This window comes from Echinops telfairi, unplaced genomic scaffold, assembly GCF_000313985.2.
Source record: "Echinops telfairi isolate 266 unplaced genomic scaffold, ASM31398v2 ScPeMD7_5592;HRSCAF=6446, whole genome shotgun sequence".
In the NCBI taxonomy this organism is placed as follows: domain Eukaryota; kingdom Metazoa; phylum Chordata; class Mammalia; order Afrosoricida; family Tenrecidae; genus Echinops; species Echinops telfairi.
The window spans coordinates 13,162,980-13,173,049 of record NW_022109491.1 but is presented as its reverse complement, the minus strand read 5'-3'; the positions used below and the strand labels follow the sequence as shown (position 1 = coordinate 13,173,049).

The following is a 10,070-nucleotide window of genomic DNA, read 5'->3' as shown; positions in this document are numbered from 1 at the left end:
AATCGGTTCCCTCTTTCCTCCTCTAGTTCTTTAATGCTTCCTCCTCCCCATGCACTATCATGATCCCAATTCTACCTTACAAATCCAGCTAGACCAGAGGGTGTACACTGGTACTGATAGGAACTGGAAACACAGGGAATCCATGATAGATGATCCCCTCAGGACCGGTGGTGAGAGTGGCAATACAGGGAGAGTAGGAGGAGGGTGGGGTAGAAAAGGGGAACTGATTACAAGGATCTATATATAAACCCCTCCCTGGGGGATGGACAACAGAAAAGTGTGTGAAGGAAGACATCGGACGGTGTATGACAAAATAATAATAATTTATAAATGATCAAGGGCTCGTGAGGGAGGGGGCGGGGAGAGAGGGGGAAAATGAGGAGCTGCTACCAAGGGCTCAAGTAGAAAGTAAATGTTTTGAGAAGGATGAGGGCAATAAATGTACAAATGTGCTTAACACAATGGATGGATGGATGGATTGTGATAAGAGTTGTATAAGCCCCAAAATGACTTTTAAAAAGATATTTACAGCCTCTTAAATGCACAGGGGCAACTCTACCTTGTCTTTTAGGGTCTCCATGAGTTGCGATGTCAGTGGGTTTGGGTTGGTTTGATTATAACCAGCATTCTTCTGTAGAGTGGAGAGGTGGCGGGCAGGGCAGGGGGTTCATTCCGCCTTCAAAAGATGAAAGCAGTTCACGTGGGCTGAGTGTTTTCCATGTGTCAGACGTTGTTCTAAATGCTTCAGTGGCATTATCTAATTTAATTCTACAAGTCTATGTAGGTGGCTACTGTTATTACTCTCATTTTACAGATGGGGAAACTGGGGCATCCAGAGGCTTATGGAGTTTATATGGAAGGATTTTGCCCATTGTAAAGACAGTGAAGATGTTACTAGACTTAGTGGCTGTGATAGTGAAGGGTTAGTGTTTTTCATCATGACTGGACTAGAGAAAAGGAGCCCTGATGGCACAGTAGGTTAAGCAGCAGATGGTTAACCACAGGATTGGCGGATCAAATCCACCAGTGACTGCATGGGAGAAAGAGAAGGATGTCTGCTCGCAGTCAGAACCCTGAAGTCAAAGCTGGTGCCATCCTAGATGTGTTAGACAGGGTTCTCTAGAGAAACAAAACCAGGACACTTATGATTAGATATATCTGAGGATAGGTTTATACTAAGATGACCAGATTTTAACATTGGTAAAGTGGGACACCATTGATAAAACTCATATCCTGGCAAAATAGCCACATGGCAGCCAAAAACCATATACCCTAGCTTGTCGTGCATTCTTTCCAAAAATCAGGACTTTTTTAAAATGCCGCTGGACACGGGACAAATTATTAAAAATCGGGACTGTCCCGCCAAAAGCTGGATATCTGGTCACCTTAGTTTATGCGGCAAGAAGAAATATAACAGCTAATTAGTCCACACAGCAATACAGAGGGTTCAGTTCGACTCACTTCCGTAGAACAGTTAATAAACTGGAAATCCTTCAACTCATGTGGGCTGCTGGGTCCAAGGTCAAGGAAGCAGACAGAAGACTCCTTCCTCCACCAAGGCTGACAGTCTGTCCACAGGCAGCAAACAGCAGGGCAGGGCAGCAACAGTCAGTAGCCCGGGAGCTTAGCAAAGCAGGCCTGGATGGGATATCTAACTCAAGCAAAGCAAGGTGACAGGATTCACCAGCCTCAAGTTCAAGGGATGTACGTACCAGCAGTGTGGTGAAGCAGGTCTCGAAGGAGCCTCAAACTCTAACTACACAATCCACGGGATGGCTTGGCCCACAGGGAGTGTAGCTCCCAAGTTGAGCTAGAGAACTAGCTAAAGCAGCAGCACACTGGTCTGATAACCAGTGGGAGGTAGGCATTTTAGAGTCATTTAGCTCTTTGCCCTCCAATCAAACTGTGACCTGATTTGTCCCACATGTTCCTCTTGTCCAGGTTGGCACAATAAACCTAACGATCACACTGGCCGTCACCTGTTGCATCATTCTTCTCCAACATGACAGTTGCCACTGTCTTGTTCGCCAATGACTTCTTGGCAGAGGCCATGGCCATCTCCAAAACAGCAGTAGCACCCATTGAACGGGTCAACCTGCTGCTGCAGATGTAGCAAGCCAGCAAGCAAATTACCATTAGGTAAGCAGTACAGGGACATCATCGGCTTCATGGTTTGAATCCCCTAGGAGCAGGGGTCCTGTCCTTCTGGCATGGTAACCTGGCCAATGTCATCCAATACTTCCCCACCCAGGCTCTCAACTTTGCCTTCAAAGATAAATACAAGCAGATCTTCCTGGGTGGTGTAGACAAGAGGACCCACTGCTTTGTGCTTTACGTATCCTCTTGATTTGGGCAGTACCCGCTAGCAGCTGATATGGGCAAAGCCAGCACCAAACAGGAGTTCAGAAGCCTCGGTGAGTGCCTGGTTAAGATCCCCAAGTCTGAGGGGATCTAGGACCTGTACCAGGGCTTTAACATGTCTGTGCAGGGGATTATCGTCTACTGAGCTGCCTGCTTCAGCATCAATGATATCACAAAGGGAATGCTTCCCAATCCCAAGATTCTGCACATCTTCTGTGTTAGTCTAGGTAGACTAGAGAAACAAATCCATGGACACAAATATGTGTATAAGAAAGAGCTTTATATAGAAGAGCAATTGAATGTTGAGAAAACATCCCAGCCCAATCCAGTCCAAGGCCATAAGTCTGATATTAGCCCATATGTCCAATACCAATCCATAAAGTCCTCTTCAGACTCATGAGACACATGCAATGAAGGCAAATGCAGGACGATCACAAGCCAGTGGGTAGAAAGTCTTTGGGTCCAGTGGCGTTGTAAGCATCTCAGCGCTGGCAGGGGTCTCTCTGTGGTTTCTCTGGCTTCTGAGGTCTGGTTGCATCCATGTGGCTTGTCTTCTGCAATGTCTCCCAGGGAATAGCAGAGAGAGAAAGGTGTCTTCTGCCTCCAAGGACGAAGTACCAGATTTCCCAGAATTCTCAGGAGAAGGTTGAGTTAGTTAATTGTGCCAGCCTGGCCGATAATCACATGTGGGTCTGGTTGAAAGGCGGAGGGATAAATGGGTGGTGAAGCCTTGCCTTTCTAGTTCTCGGGTCTCTTGTTTTGTGATGGTTGCATCGGGTGCAGCTGCCTTAGCAGTTCCCTGCTTCAGCTTGCAAGATGGATTTCCTACAAGACATCCCCAAGGAGAAGCCGCATGGATCTATCCCGATGCAGCCCTGGGTGCTGGAGCAGCCATGTGGAGACCCCTGCCAGTGCTGAGATGCTTACACATTCACTGACTCAGCTTTCCTCCTGCAGTCGGCATTATTGCCTCTGTTTTGTGAGGTGAAGGACTTTGTGGACTGGTGTTGGGTATGGGTTAATGTTGGACTTGTGGGCTTGGGCAGCATTGGGTTGGGATGTCTTCGTGATGCACATTTTCTTTGCATAAAACTCTCTCTTATACGTGAGTTGCTGTGGATTTGTTCCTCCAAAGTATCTAGACTATTACAAAGGTCATGCCCACAGACGTCTCATTGGCTAGCTCCAGTTTGACAGCCTAGACTCCACCCCTCCACTCTTAATCCTTAAATTGACACCAGATTAGGTGACGACCACAGGTTCCTTAGCTGGATGACTGTGCAGTCCATCACGGCCATGGCCATGGCCACCTCCTACCCATTCAACACCGTTCACTGCTGAAAGATATGCAGTTGGGGCGCAAAGCCACTGATGTGCCCACCGGCATGCTGGCCTGCTGAGGAAGAGTGCTCGTGATGAAGGCAGCAGAGTTCTTCGAGGGTTCCTGCTCCAGTGTGCTCAGAGGCCTGGGAGGCGCCCTTGTGTTGGTCTTGTCTGAGGAAATCTGGGAGTACACAGAAGTTACTTCCCAGGGTGTTTCCCCGCTTGTGAGTGGGCATGCTGTCTTCTAGACCCTATCTCAAGCATTCCTGGCAGACGGTTGGCTGTCTTCATCAAGGGCAACCAATCTACTGGTGGAAAATGGGAAGCAATAACATTCCTCTGACCTGTTTTTGCCTAAAGCCATTTCTACAATGATCGTGAGTCTATGTTTTATTTCAGTCATTCCCAATAAATAAAGAAATTTGAATAAATAAAAAATGTCTGAAACGCAAATATATATTTACCATCTTGGAAACCCTACACAGGCAATGGGTTTGGCTTGCGGGTGTTTGGATTAGAGATATCAGGGAGGAAAGGGAAGGCAGACGTTTGCATGACTGTGAACAGTGTGGATGAGGAGCATTGGCAAGACACTGGCAATTTACTCCGCTGCTAGCAGTGCTGGCATCGTGCATTTCTACCAAAGCTGATGACCCACTAGAGCGGCTGTTGGTTTTGAACTACTGACCTTGCGGTTAGCAGCCAAATTCGTAATCACTTCCCCACCAAGGCTCCTACAGATTAACTCCTAAGCAACACGAAAACACCCACCCAGAGACTGTACGACAGAACGAGCCCCGCGCAAAGCAGTATGGCGCTTCCTCAGACAATTGGGAAGAGAAATCCCACAGGACCCAGCAATCTCTTACCTGGTACCTACCCCACAGAAGTAAACGACACAATCAAAAAACTGTTAAGAAACAAAGAAAGGAAACCAAACTGGACCTCTGGTTACCATGGTGAAGGAGGAAGGGTTTTTGCTTAGAGGGCATTGAATTCATTTTAATGATGGTGGAACACTTTGGAGAGGGATATCAATAATGGTTGTACAACATGAAGAATATAATCAATGGTACTGAATTACGCATGTAGAAATTGTTGAATTGAAGAATGTTTTGCTGTGTAGACTTTTGCCAAAATGGAAAAAAAAATACATGAATCACAATGAGTACAGGGGAAAAGAAAATGTTCTAAAATGGATTGTGGTAGAGACTGTACAACTCTTCTTGATATGGTTGAACTATTGAACTGTATGGAGTGCCAATAAAGCAGTTTTTTGTTTGTTTTTCTAAATCATTTGTGGGGGGGGGGCTTGTACAACATTTATCACAATCCACACTTACATCCATTGTGTCAAGCACATTTGTACATTTGTTGCCCTCATCGTTCTCAAAACATTTTCTTTCTACTTGAGCCCTTGGTATCCGCTCTTCTTTAAAGCGGTTTTAAAAAATAATAAAGAGCATAGCATGAACAGATATGAGCAGACCCATGTTCATCGCAGCAAGAAGACAGAAACAAGCTCAATGCCCGTCAGTGGAAGAACAGATGGAGAAACCTAGCTGCCGACACAATGGGCACTAAAGAAGGATGAGACTGCAAACAGCTCCTGGCACGGATGGATCTAGAGGACATAATGCTGAGTGAAGTTCGTTGGTCACCAAAGGTCAACGGCGCCATCACAGAGAAATGGCCTCCATGTGCACCAACTCCCCTCAAAGCCCAGTACCCCCTTCTCCCACCCAGAACCAGGTTCCCAGAGTATTGGTGACTCAATGGCAAGTGTAGTGGGGGTGGGAAATGCCAGAGATGAGTGAAGTCTTTGGTTGCCCAGAGATCATCGCCAGGGCCCATGGAAAAAATCTCTGAGCCTCGATTGCATGACTCCCTGGATTTATAAAATCAGACACCGAACAAAGCTGCTGTTTCCAACAGCATGTTTGGGAAATGCATAGGATTGGGCTGCATAGCTCCTCTGTGGAGTCTCATTTATATAATGCATGTGCCCAACGCCACTCTTCTCTGTCCAACTAACAAGGGATGGCCAGACAACTACCTTATTATGGTGGTTTCAGAGAGAGGCTGGCACAACAGGGACTAGATGCCCTACCCTACTCACAGCTGATCCTCATAACAGATGGAAGAACACCTGCCCTGGAAAGTCACCCAGGCCACCCTTTCATCCAGTGTGACCATGGTCCTGTAGCCTCTGGGTGCCCGCCTCCAAGGACATAGCAGTCAGTGCTGCTGTTGCACACAACTGGTGGACGGCTCAGATGGTAGGAAAAGGCAGATTATGGCTCAAGAACTCCATGTCAGCAGACTGAGAGCCCAATGTCCTTCCCAGACTGTCCTCCGTGAACCACCATTGCACGCTCCATGTGCCATCCTCCCCAGTCAGAATTGGTCTCCCTTTTCTGTGTTGTCTCCACCCTTGGTTGACAGCCTGCCCAGCAGTCTCTGGTTTAGCCTATCTGTCTCTCCATTAGACTGAAGGTTCCCAAACTTACTTAGCCTAAAAAAATAAATTACTCAGTGGCTCCCTGGCAATTAAAAATGCCCATACGATAGCCCATAATCCAGGATGAAGTGTAGGTTTCTTCTTTTGCAGCCCCCACCCCATCCCCCATCTTCAAACTGCCCCCCAAGAGTGCTATTACCCACTTTGGGAAACATTACATTTGACTGTGACTCCTTGGAGGCATAAATTGAGGCTTCTCTTCCACGCTTGACCCAAATAGGTGCTTAAAAATTCTTTCATTAAAAATGAAACTCTCTCCCACCAAAAGATTAACAACCCAATTTTTTTTTTAATGAGCAAAGGACTTGAACAGACATGTATCCCAAGAAAACATTCAAAGGGCCAATAAGCACATGCAAAGATGCTCAAGTTCCTTGGGAAAATACCAGTCAAAACCAGGAGAGACCACTCCCCCCAGGAGAATGGCTATTATCACAGAAACACAGAAAACACCGTGTTAGCAAGATGAGAGAAACGGGAGCCCTAAGCCATCGCTAACCAAACACCACACTCACGGCCACGGAGTCGATTCCACTCACAGTGGCCCTAAAGGACAGGTTAGAACTGCCCCCTCTGGGGTTCCAAGATGATAGCTTTTGTTTATTTGTTTGTTTAATCGTTTAATTAGGGCTCATACAACTCTTATCACAATCCATACATACATCAATTGTGTCCAGCACATTTGCACATTCATTGCCCACGTCATTCTCAAAGCATTTGCTCTCCACCTAAGGCTGATAGCTTTTTATGGAAGTGAAATCTCATTTGTCTCCCATTGCGCGGTCTCAAACTGCTGACCCTACAGTTAATAGCCCAACACGTAGCCCACTATCCTTAGGGCTCTCTCAGCCATTGCTAAGGTAATGTCAAATGGTGCAGCCTCTGGAACAAAACATTTTGCTGGTTTCTAAACAAGTGACACGTAGCACTACCATGTGACCCTGAAATCCCTTCCTAAGTTCACAACTTGATAGACAGGATTCAAACAAATACTCATCCCTTCATGCTCACGGCCACATTCTTCACCATGGCCGGAGCAATCTTCTACCTTTTTTCATCATGCAAGATGCCCACACACTGTTTCAAGTGGCACTGAGTGCCTGCCCTTCCAGTCATATAAGCAGAGCTTTCAGACCATATCACCCACACAACCTCTGCTTATACACCTCCAACCACAAGAAGCTCACTACCTGTCAAGTTAGACTGCTCCTTCTTCACTAACTTTTAGACTGGTGACCTGTCTTCTCCTACCTAGAGTGTCACATAAGATATGAGCGGCCCTGTTAAATTTGAATTTTAATTAAATAATCTATCTTTTTTACTATAAATCCATCCTATGCACATAGATTTATTTTTATTTATTAAATCTGACCACCTTCCACACTCTCCCATTACGATAGTCTCCAGGGGCTTGAGCCAAGTCCCTGTTACCCTGAAGCAGCCAAGGAACCGTAATCCCAGGTGAAGGCCCTTCCTCCACTGAAGAACCACACGGGCTAAAAACAAAACCAAGCAGAGCCTGAATCACAGCGACTCTGTAGGATAGAGAGTTCCACGGAGTTTCCATAGCTGTCATCTTTACAGAAGCAAACTACCACACTGTTCTCCCATAGACCTGCTGGTGGGTTCAAAGCACCAACCGTTAGCATCTGAGCTCTCTAACGATGGCACCATCAAGGCTCCTTGATTAAGCCAAAGCCAAGTGTAAAAAGAGTCAGCTTCCAGAAATACAATTGGCTAGGGTTGCATCTGGTCTTACGGCCAGTCTAGGGCTTAGTCCCTGTCGGAAGAAGGCCTTTCTTTGGTGTAAACTGGACTTGCCGAGGGTGGGCCTCCTGGCCCTTGGGGTAGACATTGATACTGCAGTGAGCCCTACCAAATTGTCAGCACGGGATCATCCCACTATAAAAAACAAAAACTAAACTCGCTGCCATCGAGTTGATTCTGACTCATAGTGACCCTAAAGGACAGAGTAGAAGTGTCCCTGTGGGTCCCCAAGGCTATACATCTACATGGGAGCAGAAAGCCTCTTCTTTCACCCACAGAGCAGCTGGTGGTTTTGAACTACTAACCTTGCAACCCAATTCATAACCCCCTCTCCCGCCAGGGTTCCTCATCCATCCATTCATACCTTAGATAAATGTTAAAGCCAAGAACAAAGCCTCACCTCTCCTGAGTTCCCATTTGAAGCTGTTTCTCCACTTCAAGAATTGAAGTTTGAAGTGAGCTTTGAAGGTACCCCAAATGTTGAGCCACACCCCTTTTCCAGAGTCAGCCACAATTTTGACTTTCACACACAGGTATTGAGTGGCAGAGGAAGCTTCCATACCAGTCTTATCAATGTCATCTCCAAAACAGCACAGGTCCTAAAGCCCTGTCCACTGACACAACCATCCTGTTAAAAAAAAGACCAAAGAGGGGAAGGGACTTGTCCCAGTTCAAGTTCAAGTTGATGGCAGAGCCGGACAAGAATCGAGTCTACTGACCTCAGCTCCAAACACAGAAGGGTACCATTTTCTCCTGTGGAACTAGCCAGAGCCAAACAGTCTGACCATATCAAAGTGCTGAAAGGGTGTCAAGGAAATTGTACTTTCATAAAGTGCTGGTAGGAATGTAAATTGCTGTGAAGACACTGGAGAGCCATTGGCAATGCCTCAGAAAATGGAAAGAGCCCAGACAGAGCACCCAGCATAATGATTCCACTTCTGGTGACATGCCCCCAAAGGCACTCTCACACGTGCACCCAACGGGGCCAGGGCAAGGATGCTCACTGCCGCATTGTTTACTAATGGAAACCATCTCCATAGGTAGCAGGAGGGGACTGAGAAGGAAAGAACGGCCTGTGTGCACCCTGGACTACCTTGCAGCAGTCCTAATAAATGGATTAGCGCTAAATGTATCAGCAAGAATAGAGGTCAAAAATTAGGCTTCTGTGAAAAGGCACGGTGTCAAGGGAACCGGAGTAAATGCATGTAAGTGTTTAAACGCATTCCCACAAAGCATCGTCCATTTATTATGTGTAAAGCATCGTAGACCTACCTAGAAAGGCAAAAGTCTAAAAATATATGTAAAAAGGGTTTGGCCAGGTGGAAGCACAGCTAGTCATGAAATTCACAGGAGCGGTTGACTCTGGAAATGGGGCGTTGACCAGAGGGTGCTTCCACTTTACCTGTAAGGTATTCTGACTTTTATTAAAAATACACTTGCATACCATGACCCAGTTCTAACTTACAAATCTGGCTGGACCAGAGAACACACATTGGTACAGATAAGAGCACTCGATACGTGGAATTCAGGAAAGATAACCCCTCGGGAACAGTCATGGGAGTAGTAATATCATGACGGTAGGTGGAATGGTCAGGGAGGGGGAAGGCTGAGAAAGGGGGAACCCATCACAAGATTGGATATATAGCCCCACCCCCCAAAGGGGACAAATAACAGAAATGTGGGAGAAGGGAGACAATGGACAGTGCAAGATACGAAATAACAATAACCATATATAATTAATCAAGGATTCATGAGGGAGAGAGGGAAGGAGGGGAAGGGAGGGGAAAAAAGAGGAGCTAATACCAAGGGCTCAAGTGGAAAGAAAATGTTTTGGAAATGTTGATGGCAACATATGTACAAGTGTGCTTAATACAATTGAATGATGTCTTGTTTTAAGATTTATAAGAGCCCCCAAGTAAACTGATTAATAAAAAAAATTAAAATACACTTGAAGTCAATGCTACAAAATGTGAGTCATGCTCACCCTGGCGGTAGGCATGCTGCTTCATTCTTTTGGGTTTTTTTCCTTCTTTTTTTTTTTAACATTTTATTAGGGGCTCATACAACTGTTATCCCAATCCATACACACATCAATTGT

The 10,070-nt window shown here is 46.0% G+C and overlaps 1 pseudogene; it reads left to right on the top strand.

Annotated features, from left to right (window-relative positions):
- The first annotated feature begins 2,002 nt into the window (after positions 1-2,002).
- LOC101652568 lies at positions 2,003-3,932 on the top strand (annotated as a pseudogene).
- Positions 3,933-10,070: the final 6,138 nt, after the last annotated feature.